Source organism: Hetaerina americana, unplaced genomic scaffold, assembly GCF_022747635.1.
Source record: "Hetaerina americana unplaced genomic scaffold, ioHetAmer1.1.p SCAF_7, whole genome shotgun sequence".
Classification (NCBI taxonomy): Eukaryota; Metazoa; Arthropoda; class Insecta; order Odonata; family Calopterygidae; genus Hetaerina; species Hetaerina americana.
The window spans coordinates 17,770,170-17,785,242 of NW_027287316.1; the positions used below are offsets into that span (position 1 = coordinate 17,770,170).

The 15,073-nt window shown below is 36.7% G+C and overlaps 1 long non-coding RNA gene across 1 annotated transcript in view; it reads left to right on the plus strand.

Annotated features, from left to right (window-relative positions):
* Positions 1–738: 738 nt before the first annotated feature.
* LOC139696767 (uncharacterized) overlaps positions 739–15,073 on the plus strand; it is a 246,527-nt gene continuing 232,192 nt past the window's right edge. The window contains exon 1 of the long non-coding RNA XR_011702655.1: positions 739–1,095. This is a non-coding gene — a long non-coding RNA (uncharacterized lncRNA). The remainder of the gene's footprint in view (positions 1,096–15,073) is intronic.

The window sequence follows — 15,073 nt, forward strand, 5'->3', positions numbered from 1 at the left end:
CGGGAGGGGGTTAGGCTGCCGGGCGAAAGTGCCTTTTGGTTCGAGTTTGCGCCGGCGGAGGGAGGCTGCGTCGCGCAGAGGGCGCTCGCTGTCTCTCCCGCCCGCCTGCCTGCCTCCCTGCCCACCTCGGGAGAGCGCTCCATCTATAGTGACGGCAAAAACCTTCGACCGGCGAGGAAGGGAAGGACCTCGTAACAATACGACCGCTGCGGTTGTGCGCTGGATATATGTATATATATATATAACACGTACGAATGTGTTCGTGATCCCATCCCTACTCCTCCCTCTCAAATCAAATTCCTCCCGCGGAGTTGCGAAAAAGAAACATACCCATTCTCCTCCCTCACACACACCCTCCAAAATCCTTACCCCCCGCTGACGAAATGAAGTGTTCCATAGTTAAACCCCACTCTCAAAACTCCCTCAAGTTTCCTTCATCTTTTAGGTGTCACTCGACCCTCTCGCTGAGATGAGACAAAAGGGGAGGGAAAACTAAAATAAGTGTATCGGATTAATTTTTTTCTCGGAAAAGGGGTAAAAAAGATAGAAGTTTAGTTGTGTCGGCTCAATTTTCTCCTACACCACGTGTGACGCAGAGTGTGGATGTTTTTTCAGTGAATGAAAAATAGAAGATCTCCCGCCCCGCGTTCTTCCCCCCACGGACGCCTCCCGCTGGCGTGTGATTTCTTCGGATTGAGTCCGGTTTTTAACACGAAGAGGAGAAGAACAGGGGAAAAAGAGGAGGAGTAGGAGCAGCAGCAGCAGCAGCGGCCGCCTCCTCACACCCTTCCCCCGCAGTGCTCTCTCTCTCTCTCGACTCCTCCCGCACCCCCACCGTACCTTTATTTTATTCGGATCGGACCATGTTCATTTTGCCCGCGGTGGAGGAGGAAGTAGACGATGGGATACAGAGCGATGCTCCTCCTGCCGAGTCTCCTGCTGCTACTCTGCTGGTGCTCTTCCCTCTCCGAAGAAGGGACTCACTCCTGTCTTCTGTCGGTGTCCGGCGCCGCAGCGCAGAGCACGACGGCAAAGGCCCCTTCGGGATCGGGCCCCGAACGCGTCGGGACGAGGAGGCTGTCCACCGCAACTAAGGTTGGTTTGCGCCCACGAAGCATTCTTCTCCCTTCCGCCGATTCGGCGACGAATACGCACTGGAACGAATTTGCGGAATCTGACAAACTACTATCGGTGAGTGCGTTTATTCCTCTGCGTAATGATTCTATATCATTTTTTGACATATTCCAGTTGTCGAGGATGAAATTTAGTCAATTCGCTCAACCTGATGCGTGTGGGGAAACACTTTTAGAAGTTATAATTTCGTGTTCTTAAGTTGCGATCGTATTTTTTTTTGAGGATATAGAGGTTGAGAAATACGGTACATAGTTTGAGATATTTAACCACTGTCACGGAATTAAAGTAAGATACAAGTGAGTAATGTTTTCAGATTTTAAATAGTTGGCATAATAACATCCTTTTTCTATAACAATATTCAGACAAGATTCATGAGATCATCAAAGCTGAGAACCATTTAAATTATTCCGGATATATTTTTAATCCGATTCAAAACATTTCTGAATTCGATCGTTCCTTCTGAATGTAGGGAATGTTTCGAATTCCTACTTACATTTTTCTTGCATTCGATTTCATCCATTAGCAAAACAGTTAACATCCGTGGCAATAACTCGCAAATCATAATGAGAAAGTTAGGCTGTAATACTTCGGTGCTTTTATAATGCATTGCTTGTCGTTGGAATCAAATTCTGCAATCTCCGACAGAAGGGGTGCGAAGGGAGGAATGTTTGATTCCATGGTCGGACTCTCGTGGGTGGGATACGAAAATAGTCGCTCCACTACCCTTCCTTCATTGAAAAGTCCACCTTGTCATGCGAGTGATGCACACCCGCGTGATTGAGTGTGTGTGTATATATATGCATATATGTTTGTATATAATGTGTATGTATGTGTGTGTGTGTGTGTGTGTGTATATATATATATATATATATATATATATATATATATATATATATATATATATATGTATATATATATACACACTCACACACATACATACCCATTTTATACACACAAATATGCATATATACACTCATTAAGATGTACACCCCCTGCCTTACGCCCTCTCCTCTATTCTTTCGCACCTCTTATTCTGTTTGGCTTGGAGTGGTCATACGCGTGCAGAGCAATTCGACCTTGACCCGATGTCCTTCGCACCGAGTCATTCTCCGTGCTCCTCCGCTGTGTCACACACACTGCATTTTTGGAGAGCAGTCCACTGTACTGGGAAAGGGTCCCGCGCATTGCCGAGTGGAGATATATAAAGGATTTCTAGCTACTAAACCCGCCTAGCATATCAAATGTTTACATGTACGTATTCCCGATTAAGCGTATATTTTTTTCGCTAATTAGTTTAACGTATTGTTTTGCATGAATTGAGTGATAAATCAAATGACGCGTTGCGAAGAAATCATTGATTTTTCCCGCCGTTTTCCAAGTTTAAGTTGTTTTAAAAGTCTCCCTTTTTTTCAAATATGACGAAACATTTCGGTGGGGAAATATGGATAGCCTGATGTACTCCCACCCCTTATTATTCACTTAATACCCCAAGTGCGCGAAGAAACCTCTCCCTGGCGGCACTGTGTTTGTGCCCGCGGTACTTGCTTCGAGTAGGAAGCTTTTAATGCGCACATGTGGAGGGACGTATTTACACTCCCATTTTTGCTGGGTTTTTTTCCTCATCTCGGCACTCTTTTCCTTTCGGAATTGGACCACTTCGTTTCGCCGCAGTTTTAACACAAACCGTGCGGTGTCGATCCCGCGGTGACTTAAGCAGGTCGGTCGATATCCACTGAGATAGGGAGAGTAGGAGAGAGAGAGAGAGAGAGTAATGGAATGAATCGAGGAAAGACATTTGAGTGGTTGTACGCCGGTTGGAACTTCCGCATCACACACTAAGTATAAATGTTTAACACGGGGAAGTTTTTATCTAAGTTTGACGACATTAATTACTCCCTCAGCGCATGACATTTTCATGAAAACTGCTTTGTATGGGAATGATATTGGTATATTTTTACAATATTCTGTAAACCTTTTCACCAAATTTTATGTCATTTGATACATCACGTTCACGAAATAATATTCTAATAGGGTGGTAACACGCAATAGTTAGAGTTGCACGATGCATACGTTGTACGTATGTACAAGTAGGATCCGATTAATGTACCCTCACCGAAAATATAACATCACTGACTTATATGAGTAGGAGGAGACCTGATGAATTTGATTATTCACTTCTTGTTTTGAATGAGTTACTTCGACAGGTTGGAGACTTGGTCGTCGAAGCAAAAAGATTTCTGTTTATTTCGAGGCTTTTGAGATAGATGTGTTTGTGGAGAAGAATGGAGAAAACAATGAGGACGGAAAGAAGTAGAAACGATGAATTTCTAAACATCGCTCGTGAAAAGAGAATATTGATGGAGACAATCGATGAAATGAGGAATTTGAATGTAAGACATAGTGAGGATCGATGCGATTCCGTAATAGGGTGGAGAATGATGGCAGAGGAAAAGAAGACATTTTGGATATGCTACTCCTAAAAAAATTATTTCGATATCATATGACATATTAATTATAAAATATCATTTTTATTTGCCTTCTATATTTTTGCATAAAGTAAGCTTTTAGACTTATAATTATTTCAACAAATATGGCCCAAATTACTGTCTAGTTCGGGTTTCAATTCATTTCCCTTGAGTGATTGATTTCTGCGGATGATGATTCAGGATTGCGTTACGTAAGAATTCTCTTCGGACTATGCGGAAACGTTCATGTTTTGGGAAGCAATAATGGTGGTTGCTAATTGAGCCCAAGATGGTTTTCTGATTCTGTTTTCTTTTGGTGCGACAGGTTAGGTAATGTTTTCTTTTATGATTTCGTCATAATCCAGAATCTGTTATTTTTGTTCGAAGATTAGGACCGCACTTGATTCCCCTCATTATATTCAATTCATTCATTAAATTTATATTCCCCTCTATTCCGCTTGATCGTCTCGAGATGAAAAATTTATTAGTGTCTCAATTTTAAGAATTGATTATAATATGAAAAGAGATTTATAGAGATCTTCGAGTGATTTATCTCTTCCTTACACATATGGTGTAAAACATAGATTAATATATGAAATTAATTTATGGGGACCGAATCGATAAAATAGCAGATTCTGAGCTGAGGTTGATAAATTTTAAATTTTAATTTTTATATGCAAAAAAAGCTTCGATAAACTAAAACAGGAGTGCATAGTTACATTTAACGGTCGTGCCATTTGGCTGATAAACTAGAAGGGCCAATCTTATTTATCGTAATACCATAACTTGAATGTAAGCATAATAAAATTAACATGAAGAACACTGTTTCTTCCCTAAGTTATCTTCATACTTGCATCGGATTTTGAGATTAAAGAAATGGTGAGGATATGTTTTTATTACTATGATGAATAATGAGAAATTTACCTACATAAACCAGGGAGTATATGCAACTTGAAGCACAGCAATACTTTGTAAAACTGGTTTTAAACTAAAGTTGAGGAATTGGGAATTATTTTTTAAATTGGTGTGCCTGGGCGATATCAGTATACCGAATGTGGAAAATTCAATAAGAGATATGTATGGGAAAGGAAAAAGTTTATATTTGTGGAATATATTGTTTATCGTTGGCCCTCTCTAGAGAATATTCTCCAATTCTTGGTACGCATAACAATTAAGTTTTTCTGTGGAAGGGTGAAAGGGTTTAATCTGTTTGTTTTAATTATCTTTTCTCATTTTTATAATAATTTTATATGCGATATTGAGAATTTAAATTTTCCATTGTGCACAGTTGGAAATGCCTTATAGTTTTATTTCATTAAATGTTGAAAATGTGACTTTATTATTTGAATTGGTTTATGGAAACCGGTATAATTATCGTAAAAACGTGGAGTCACAGGAAGAAATATGTTAACTCAACCAGATAACGGAAATACAATTAACAAAATACTGGTATTTCGTGGAATATTACAAATTTATACATCAAAATGATATTTAATATATATTTAAATTTACAATTTGTTTTTCTAAAACAAATTATCCACTAATGAACATGAAGTGCTTTCATAAGGCTGAACTCAAATTATTTCGACTTCAGGCGAAGTAAAGTTTTTTATAAAAAATAAACGCTGATGACGATGTAATATTCCCTAATAACAGTTTAAGAGTCGTATTATAGAGGTTTTCTATTGGTAGTTATTTAAAAATCCTTTGTTTAAGCACATTTACGTTAATAATTATGATATATATATATACTCATATATACAGAAACAGATATAAGGAAAAGGGATAGGAACACACATAAAGGACGAACACAATAGAGGTGGGGAAGGCGGAATCGAACGGATCACAAGAGTTAAAGAATCGGGGCGCTTGGCGAGATATTAGACCCACGGATCTCAGGGTAAATTACGTTTCCTCGATAGCTCAAGTGGTTAAGAGCATCCGCCCGGCAAGTGGAAAGATCCGAGGTTCGAGTCCCGGTCAAGGAAATATTTTTACTCTTGTGATCCGTTCGATTCCGCCTTCCCCACCTCTATTGTGTTCGTCCTTTATGTGTGTTCCTATCCCTTTTCCTTATATCTGTTTCTGTATATATGAGTATTTATTCGCCGTTTGGCCGGATTTCGTGTTGAAAATTTTTCAGTCTCTCTTGAAGAAGGCCTCTGAGAGGGCCGAAAAGTCGAACAATTTACCGTGTGAGTGTTCTTTTAAATGTGTCTATTCTTTTCTATTTGTGTTATATTGTGTCAGCCCATTATTGTGCCGCTCGTGTGAGTTTTTCCGTACAATCGTATATATATATATATATATATATATATATATATATATATATATATATATATATATATATATATATATGAGGACTATTGTTTTTCAGGAATTAATGTTTTTTTCTGAAGCAAATAATCTTTGAATAAATATCTGTAGAATTTATAACTATTTGATCCGCAGCTAGATTACGAAATTTCAACGCTCAATATGCATTCAGCCTTCCAAAATCTAAAGTATACACAAGTAAAGAGCGTAACTGACTCCAATTACGCGGTAAACGCCAATACGAAATTGTTGGTTCAATATTGAGGAATCAGAATCAAAATCAACCTTTGCGTTGACCATGATGCCAGATGATAATAAGGAGACTTGTCTTTCGTCAATTTCTGGGATCTTTTTTCAGATTTTTCATTTATATTCTTCGATAAACATAATCATTTCCAACAGCTAACTTTTTCCTGAAATTCTTCTCTCGTTTTAAAGATATTGTAATTCTGTAAAATTTTAATCGACAGACAATAAGGCTTCAAGTATTTTGGATATTTTTAAGAGGAAAACGATAATTTATTAGATATAGGAAAGAAATTTACTCTACGCTACTTGGGCAATGAAACGCAACTGTCGTAAACATGATATTCTAAAATCGATGAATATTTGGCAAATGCATAAAATCATCTCTTTTGGGATTGACAAAGGTAAGACAAGCCTGACTGAAGCTTACAGAGGGAAATATTATCCTACAAAATCCCCCGGCTCGACATGCATATCGATTATTTGTTATTTTATCTTCTTCATGTTACGGCACTCTCACATAACATATGAAATAGGGAAGATAATCCTATTAAATTACTGAAAATGATTTATAGGAAGATACTGCTTTATTGTAATATAATTTTAGCTAGCATTTTCTTTCACCCGAAGTGTTTCTGATTCAACACAAACTGACACATGTAAGTGACTTCATTTCAATAGAATAATGGTAGTAGTTTTGTAAAGGAAAGATACAGTAATGAGCGCAGTTCTTGGGAAAAGAGAGGTGCTGCGAATATTTTGTTTAGCAGGGGAAAATTATTCTTACGTCACATTGTATTCTTCGAGGAAACCAAGAAATGGTGGTTTAAACGGATAATTCATGGGAAGAGACTTTTTCAAATCAACTATATTACTTGCCATTTCTCTTAGATGGACTGCTGATTACTAAACAGTTGTAAAATTAGAAAATTTTTGACACCAATATTTTAACTGAACTTCTTACCAATTTTATCCTTAGTTATAATATATGTCAATAAATGTTTTCTAATGGTTGGTGTCCTGACAACCCTGCCAACGAAAAACGGATTGATGAGTGTAATCTGGAAATGAATGATGAACAAGTTGAACCATGGAATTCCAGAAATCGAACGATGGCGCAAAACGCGAAATTAATCCAACTCAATCCCACTCCCACGCAGAGCTTATGCATTTGCGTGCAACAACTATTGAAATATTTCTCGACGGAACATCCCCTCGGGCAGATGGCCCTTTCCCCCTTTACTCTCTTGCCTGAGCTGGGTTGAAAAAAAAACTAACACGGAGGTATCTCAAAGGGCCGTGGGAGTGTTTCGGACTGTGAAGGGAGCGAGTGCCCATTTTCTGATCCCTTTTGTCACGGGATGAGCCGAGAACATAATTACAACGGAGAGATGGAGAGTTTGCGTTCTCCAGGAGAGGTCGGACGGAGGGAGGGAAGAAGTATACTGGCTGGAGAAGTAGAATAGAGGGGGAGAGAGGGAGGGAAGAGAGAGAGAGATAGAGAGAGAGAGAGAGAGGGAGAGAGAGAGAGAAAATGAAGGGAAGGGAGTATACTTGATTCAGAATTCCTAAAGCGACAAAACTGCGAAACTTGATTGAAAACCCGTTTGCCTTGGGACGGCTTGAAGTCATTGGTGCGGATATAGGCCGTTGTAAATTTAGGTAATTGTTAGATATAGGCGTATTTTCTTCATAATCTTCTATCATAGCAAAAAGAGCAAAGGTAATGATTACATCAGGTATGTAAAATTTCATATATTAAAATTCATTCCTCTCGTGATATTGAATGTGCAGCTTTATTTTCGTAGCTGATTTACATCCGATAATACATGTATCCCACCAAAACAATAAAATATAACATGGTAGTGCAGAATGAGACCTTTCAGTTCTAATACTTGACTTGATGTTGACCTAATATTGTCGAGTTAAACGGAAGGAACCAAAAATATTTGTTAATAGCATTTGGTGAAAACTGGACAATCAAATCGCGTTTTCACATTGCCGTCACATGAAAAGAGTTGGTTGTTTAAGTGTTGGACGTTGGTAACTGGTATTTGGAAATAATGTGATGTAATTCAATTAAGCTCTGAGAAATATATAATTGATATGGTCCAATGAAAGTCAATCACGAGCAATCCTTCAAATAGCTGCGTTCCTTCGAATAGAGGTGCATGACCAAATCTCAACGTTTAAATAATTTTTCCAGTTTACTCCTATTCTTTATACTGGCTTACATATCAAGAATCACTATTAAGGCGGAGACTTTCAAACGTCATTCATTTTTCCGGACGGCTATTCGGGATGTTGGAATGTTTAAGAACGAATGTTGTAAATATTGCGACTTTGAGACTGTTATTATATCATATAACCTTCCTACCATATATCGTGTTGTAGGATAAAAATGTAAATGCATCAACCGTAATTTTTAAGTCGTTTCATCAAAAAGATGATTAGATGGACGAGGCCGTTCCTGGATTTATAATGTGTGGCATAATTTTTAACAGTTAAGTCAAACACTATTATTTCCATATTCTAATGAAAAGAGGAAGCTTGGTCCGCGTAATTAGGGACACGAAATAATCTAGCAGAAAATGATGAATGTGCAGCTGTTCTGTAAAGATATGAGGAAGCATCGATGCTAATTTTTTGCACTTTTTTTCAATGGTGAAATAACGTTTTCACATCAATGGAAAACTTTGTCTGTTAAGTGAATTGAGCCATTAAAAGCTTATAACAAGGTCGTGGAAAATAATGTGATGAGCAAGTTAAATATATTGAGTAACTTTCATAGTATCCGAGCTTACCATAAGTACATCTTTGGCACATCCTTCGATTCCTATCGGAAAAGACTTGACACCTTTGCATTTGAAAACATTTCGTTACTCTGGAGAAATGTACAAGTTGATTTTGAAGATGATGTTCGAATTAGCGTTTAAAGATAAATTAGACCATAAATACTGTTATATTTTATAATGTGGGCGGGGTACGTGTATCATCGGAAGTTGATCAATGACTAAAATAAAGCTGCAAATCCAATTATATAAGTAATATTAAACCATAAGATTAAACATCTAGACCCAAATAACAACCAAGATAAGAACCAAAGTGAACCAAAAGTCATGTAAAGAAAAGAACCAAAAAATAATACTATTTAGATACAAATAACTCCGGCAAGTTCATATATAAACCCTTACTTGAATAACACTCAATATGTTGAGTAGCAGACCTAATACTATGAATGAAACAAAATTCGCATTCGTAGCTTTAAGTTTTTGTAAATTAAATGTTGTCGCATTCAGAAAAACCCTTTCTATCAGCATACTTAAAAGGTCGAACCATTCTAAATAAAATAAAAACATGATATTATTAAATAAAAATTTCAACGCTATTATAGCAATATTGTCTGACTGATTTGCTAATATCTATCTATCCATAAATTTATTTATCATTTGAAATCATCCTAAATAATCTCTAAAGAAAAACATATATTTTAAATTAATTATTATTATTTTAATTATCAAAGAGTGTTTTATAGTAAAGAAATCAAAATTAGATTATCAACTTGAAAACTTAAGAAATATTTTAAAATTAATGTTTGATATAGTCACGTGTAAAAAAATATTTGTCTCTAAAATTAACTGACTTATTTTTTTTTATATTTTTGCTTTTTGTGCAATACATGCTTTATTTTGAAGCTATCGATGATGTTTTTAAAACTGAAAAAGTTTTTGAAGCAACTTCCCACCCTTCCTCTTCGTAGAAGATTCAATCATTTATTTTCACGCTCATCATTTTTAAATACAGTTAATGAAATAATCATGAATTGAAACTGAACCATTCCTTTAATTGGTGCGAATGAAAGGCGTTTCTCCGTGTCCCAACCTCATTTTTAGATTTAGAGGCGAATGAATTGCGTCGACACGGGTCTACTCGTTTTGCTCTTTACAAATGAGAGCAATCCTTCAGGGAAAATGACCCCTGTATTTTGTAATCTATGAGAGAACCTGATATTTTGGAAAGATTTTGGCCTACTTACGTCCCTCATGGAACATAAAGGTTGAAAAATCCTAATTAATATACAAAATGTGTATACTAAGCTTAAATATAAATGGTATCTCCTATCACATTGCCATTGGCCTATTATGGACTGTATTAAACTTTCAGATACACTTGTTGGAAGTAAGACGCGTTTAGAAACTGGGAGAGAATATCCGTTTCGTACAAGATTTGCCGAGAAAAACCACTTCATTATTTATTCTGTTGCTCCTGGGTGCAGTAAACACTTGGATCCCTAGAGACGAAGGAGGTCTATGTTAATAAATAGAACACAGAGTTATCCTAAGGTAGAATAAGGAACTGGAAAGACGTGTGAGTAATTAAACGGGGTACCATTTACGTGGCAAAAATGGAAAAACATTGTATTTGGTGCGAATAGAATGAATCTAACACTGTTATTTATATGTTGTACATAAAAATGAAAATGTAAATGATTATCGAGAAGAAAAATACTGAGAGCATGAGTATTTGCTCCATAACTAATGAAATTATTTAAAAATATCTTGATCAAGTAACAAAATACAGAGCACACGCCGAAGTAATCAACTAAATTTAAAATACCGTGGGAGGTGCCGCGACAGTAACTTTTAACGGGGTCATCCGGTAATATGCATTTCAATTCAGAAATATCAAAGGGTAAAAAATCATTTTCCTTGAGCGGGATAGAGGCGAATTATTCATAGTCTTTGAAATTTCTACATTTTGATACAAAGTTATCAACATTTTGTGAAGAAATCATTTTGAGCTGGAAACTTTTTATTGAAAAATACAAAATATATTCTCTAGCCTTAGGAGTAATTCTATTATTTCCTTCGATACCAATTGGAAAGATACATTTATCTGTGATAATATATATTTGAAAAAAATTGAAGAAAAATTGAATTCGATAAAAAATGTGCATTCCAGAGGAAAGAGAAAAATTGCCTGTAAAGAAAGCACAAAAATAACTCATCTTTAAAATTGATTTACTTTCATCGTTGGCGCCCATGAACGGAATCAAAGATTTAAACTTTAAATTGACAAAAAAAAGGAAGGTGTGCAATAATTTATCATTCTCATTTCTGCTTTTGAAACGTTTGCCTCTATGCTGGCTAAGAAAATATACAGTTATGGAGCGGGACGGGTTTTAGGGCTTGATGCTACTTCAGATAGGGACTTAAGATTAATTATGAGGAGTTTAGAGGAACGGTGAAAAAAATAGGAATAACGAATTAGGCTTCAAGTGCACCCTTGACCTTCCCATTACTCTTTACTCGGCCCTTGTACCCGTAAGGGTTTCGGCGAGCAAACAGTTCTCTACCAACCGAGGGTAGCGCTTAGATCGAAGGATCCTCAAGAGAGTGAGGGTATACGCGAGATATAGCAGGCGTAAAAGAGAAGGCAATAGAGTCTCGTGAGGGCTCTTTGGTTGAAATATATCCCTCATCGAAGAAATATTTTATTGGAAGTATGGTCAAGATTGAGAATCTCAGGGGAGATTGGAACTAATTTAGAACTATTTCATTTTTGCGATTGGATAGAGCCTAATTAGGCAAGTATCCACGATCTTATGGCCTTTGAATAAGGGTTGAAAAGAATTATTAGGCACTAACCATAAGGAAAACTTCAGAAGATACATCTTGTTCAGAAATTGATACCGTTTAATTGATGAGCCTCGAAACATTTAGGTTGTGGAAATATTTGCGAAGACTTAGAATATTATTTTCACTTAACACATCATAGACATATCCTGCAGGGAATAGAAGTAATTATACTGATTACTGGGAAAGATGGGAGAAAAGGTGTAGAGAACGGAGATGGAAGTGGTCAGAGAGTGGCGAAGTCCAACGAGGACGGCTCGCGGTGGAAATGCGAAGGTATGTCAGTTTAATTAGTCGCTGGGAATGAAAGATTCGCGGACGGTGCTTGATTTCTGCCGAGTGGATACAAATTTCTGCATTAATAAAATAAAAACATGCCATAGCGTTCAATATTTTATGGAAAATTGACTCTTATTTTATGGAAAAGGCAAACGGGGACAAGTCGCATTCGTCCGTCATTCATGTGTCACATTCAAGCAAAACAAATCTACGACAACAAAAACATGATTGAGTGATGATGAGCATTTGCGTTAATTCTGGCGCCAGGGTATGATTGATGAATCTTTGAAACTCAGCATCCTAGCTCAACTCTGGTAGATTCATTAAATGAATTCCAATCTTTAAAATAATTTAAAACTCAAATTTTGAGAATCGTCCTCCGGATGGATTTGGTCTCCCGGCATTCATTTCTATCTTTTAGTTCAGAGGACATTTTTAGCTGGTAAAATGTATAAGAAAATATTGTCTAAACTTTGTTGCATGTTAAGTTGTTGATGAATATTTTAACATATTTTCATCTCATTTAGAGCAAACAGGCAAGGATGAAGGTAGAAAATTTCATTTTCCTAAAAGTAACAAACGAAAGAATTTATATGCATCCAATTACTGACAGGCAGTTTACGATTTCCAAGGTTTATTTCTTAAATTCTATAATGGTGCACCGTGAAAAAATAACCTTTTGTTGCAATTAATGAATAGGGCGAAAATGGGATGGTAAATTACTGTTGACAGGCATGGAATAAATATTTCAAAGTTACGACATGTCTTTTTGGACCAAGGGCGTTCATAGCGGCAGTAATTTAGATTGGCTGCAAATATCAATATAATTAGACTTTTGTTTGTGCTGGTAGATGAAGAAAGCAGACCATTAGCTATTTTTTGGCTCCAGTAGGCCAGATAGAGAAGCTATGATTTTTAAGATAGGTAGGTGCGAGGCAGTTTGTTGTTATCATTATATGGAAATATTATCGTTAATATCACTACAGATTCTACAATTAAGGTATGTTAAGGGTGCGTATAAACTGAAGTTGGACTGACAGGATTGATACAACAATGAATTTCATAGCCTCTTCTACCAATTACAAATGACTACCTGCTCTTCAATAAGTTGATCTTCATTCCCTCATAGTTCCTTCCTCCTTTCATTCCGTCCAACATGCCTTTCTTATTCATACCCCTTTCTCGCTTGCCTAACATCTCTCCTGTGCAACAATCTACATTCCACCGTCAATCAAAATGCTAAGCATTCATCTTTCGTGCCTCCTTTGGATTTCCCCCAACAATTTCCTCCCCACAACCATGCCTGGCTCTTCATCGCTTGTTTTCCTTTCCGTTCATTTTACATTTTCCATCCTTCACCACCCCAACATTTCAAAAGCCTCAAATCTACCCTTATCATCTTGCTTTAACGTACCTGTTTCCGCGCTGTAGAAAACCATGATCCTTATCAAAGTTTTAACGAGGATTTTCTTAACATCCTTACTGAACACCCCTGTCAGCGATTTTCTACTTGTGAAATCTTCTTTGTCAAACGTAATTATTATTCTCATATTCCTACAACTTAGAAACAAACCAACTAATGGTTACCGTATAAAACAGACACAATAATGCGCCTAGGAATCTGAAGATAAGTGCTAATTTAAACACATGACAAAATGTATTAATTACCAGATTTCATGTGATGTGATATTGAGTTGAACATTCAGCGGAAACACTCTGGTGGATATCGAGAGGTTGGACAATAATGCATAAATTTACATTAATACAGTCGACCACATGAATTTAATGGTTCACTTCTCCTCATTTAATTTTCCTCGTTATTTTATTTAAATGATAAAGGATAAGAGTGACGCAATAATAAATAATGAAACTATCCTATTTACCCGTGCTTGCTCTCCAAGCACATTCTTCCAAAAGCCCTTGTGCCGGCTCATGGGGTTTAGCGTTGATGGACATACGTGATAATGACATTACTATTGAACTGTTATATTTTCGTCCAAGTATTTTCATCGATGCCTTTACTGTTGTATTACGTCAATTAAAATAAAAGTGAACTTTAAAACTACGACAACACTGCATTGGTCATGTAAGTTCCTCTGATGGGGGCATAGTTTAATTAGATATTTTTGGCTTTATCTCCAAAGAGGGAAAGAGTGAACTCTCTGGATAAGAGGAAGTAGATTTTATAATATATACACTTCAGTGGTCCGTATACAGGTTGGTGATAACTATGATTCGTGGAATGATAGACCCCATTATCGTTATGTTGTTATGTTATATTCAAGGGATAATAATCAGGACTTAAATAAATATCATCGCGGAGCGCTTTTGCATAGAATTTAGATATCGTATGAAAGTGATACACCACTCACTGATTAACTAGACCTCTCCAAAACCCTTTTATCAAAAACTTGGAAAAATTCCAAGGTGTATATTTACAACATAGACATCACCAAAGAAATGTAGAAAGTATCTATTGCAATAGGGTATAATTTAAAATTGTCTGAAGTTCGCTTTAATTCGCTGATTTAGATCTTGATATACGACGGCTGATGAGATGATTACAAAGATGGATGAGCGGCGAAAATGAAAGAATGTAAATACAGAATTAGGCAAAATTAAGTACAAAGAATTAAACAATAAATTGAGGCGGGCAACAAATAAAGCAAAAGAAACATGGTGGAAGACGCAGTGCGAGGATATGGAAAGTCTGCAGAGGAAGGGTGAAATCGGTGCGCTGTACAGCAAAGTTAAATCGTTATCGGGAAGTAAGAAAGGAAGAGCTATGCTAACAGTTAGAGACAAGGCGGGTAAGGTAATAGTTGACGCAGGAAAGATCCAAGAGAGATGGAAGGAGTATATAGAAGAACTGTATAGTAAAGAACTCAGACCAACAAAGTTAGACATTGAAAAAGAAAATGACGTAGAGGAAGACAGCTTAGGTCCAGGCATCCTAGACAATGAGATAGAAAGGGCATTAAGGGAGATGAAACTAAA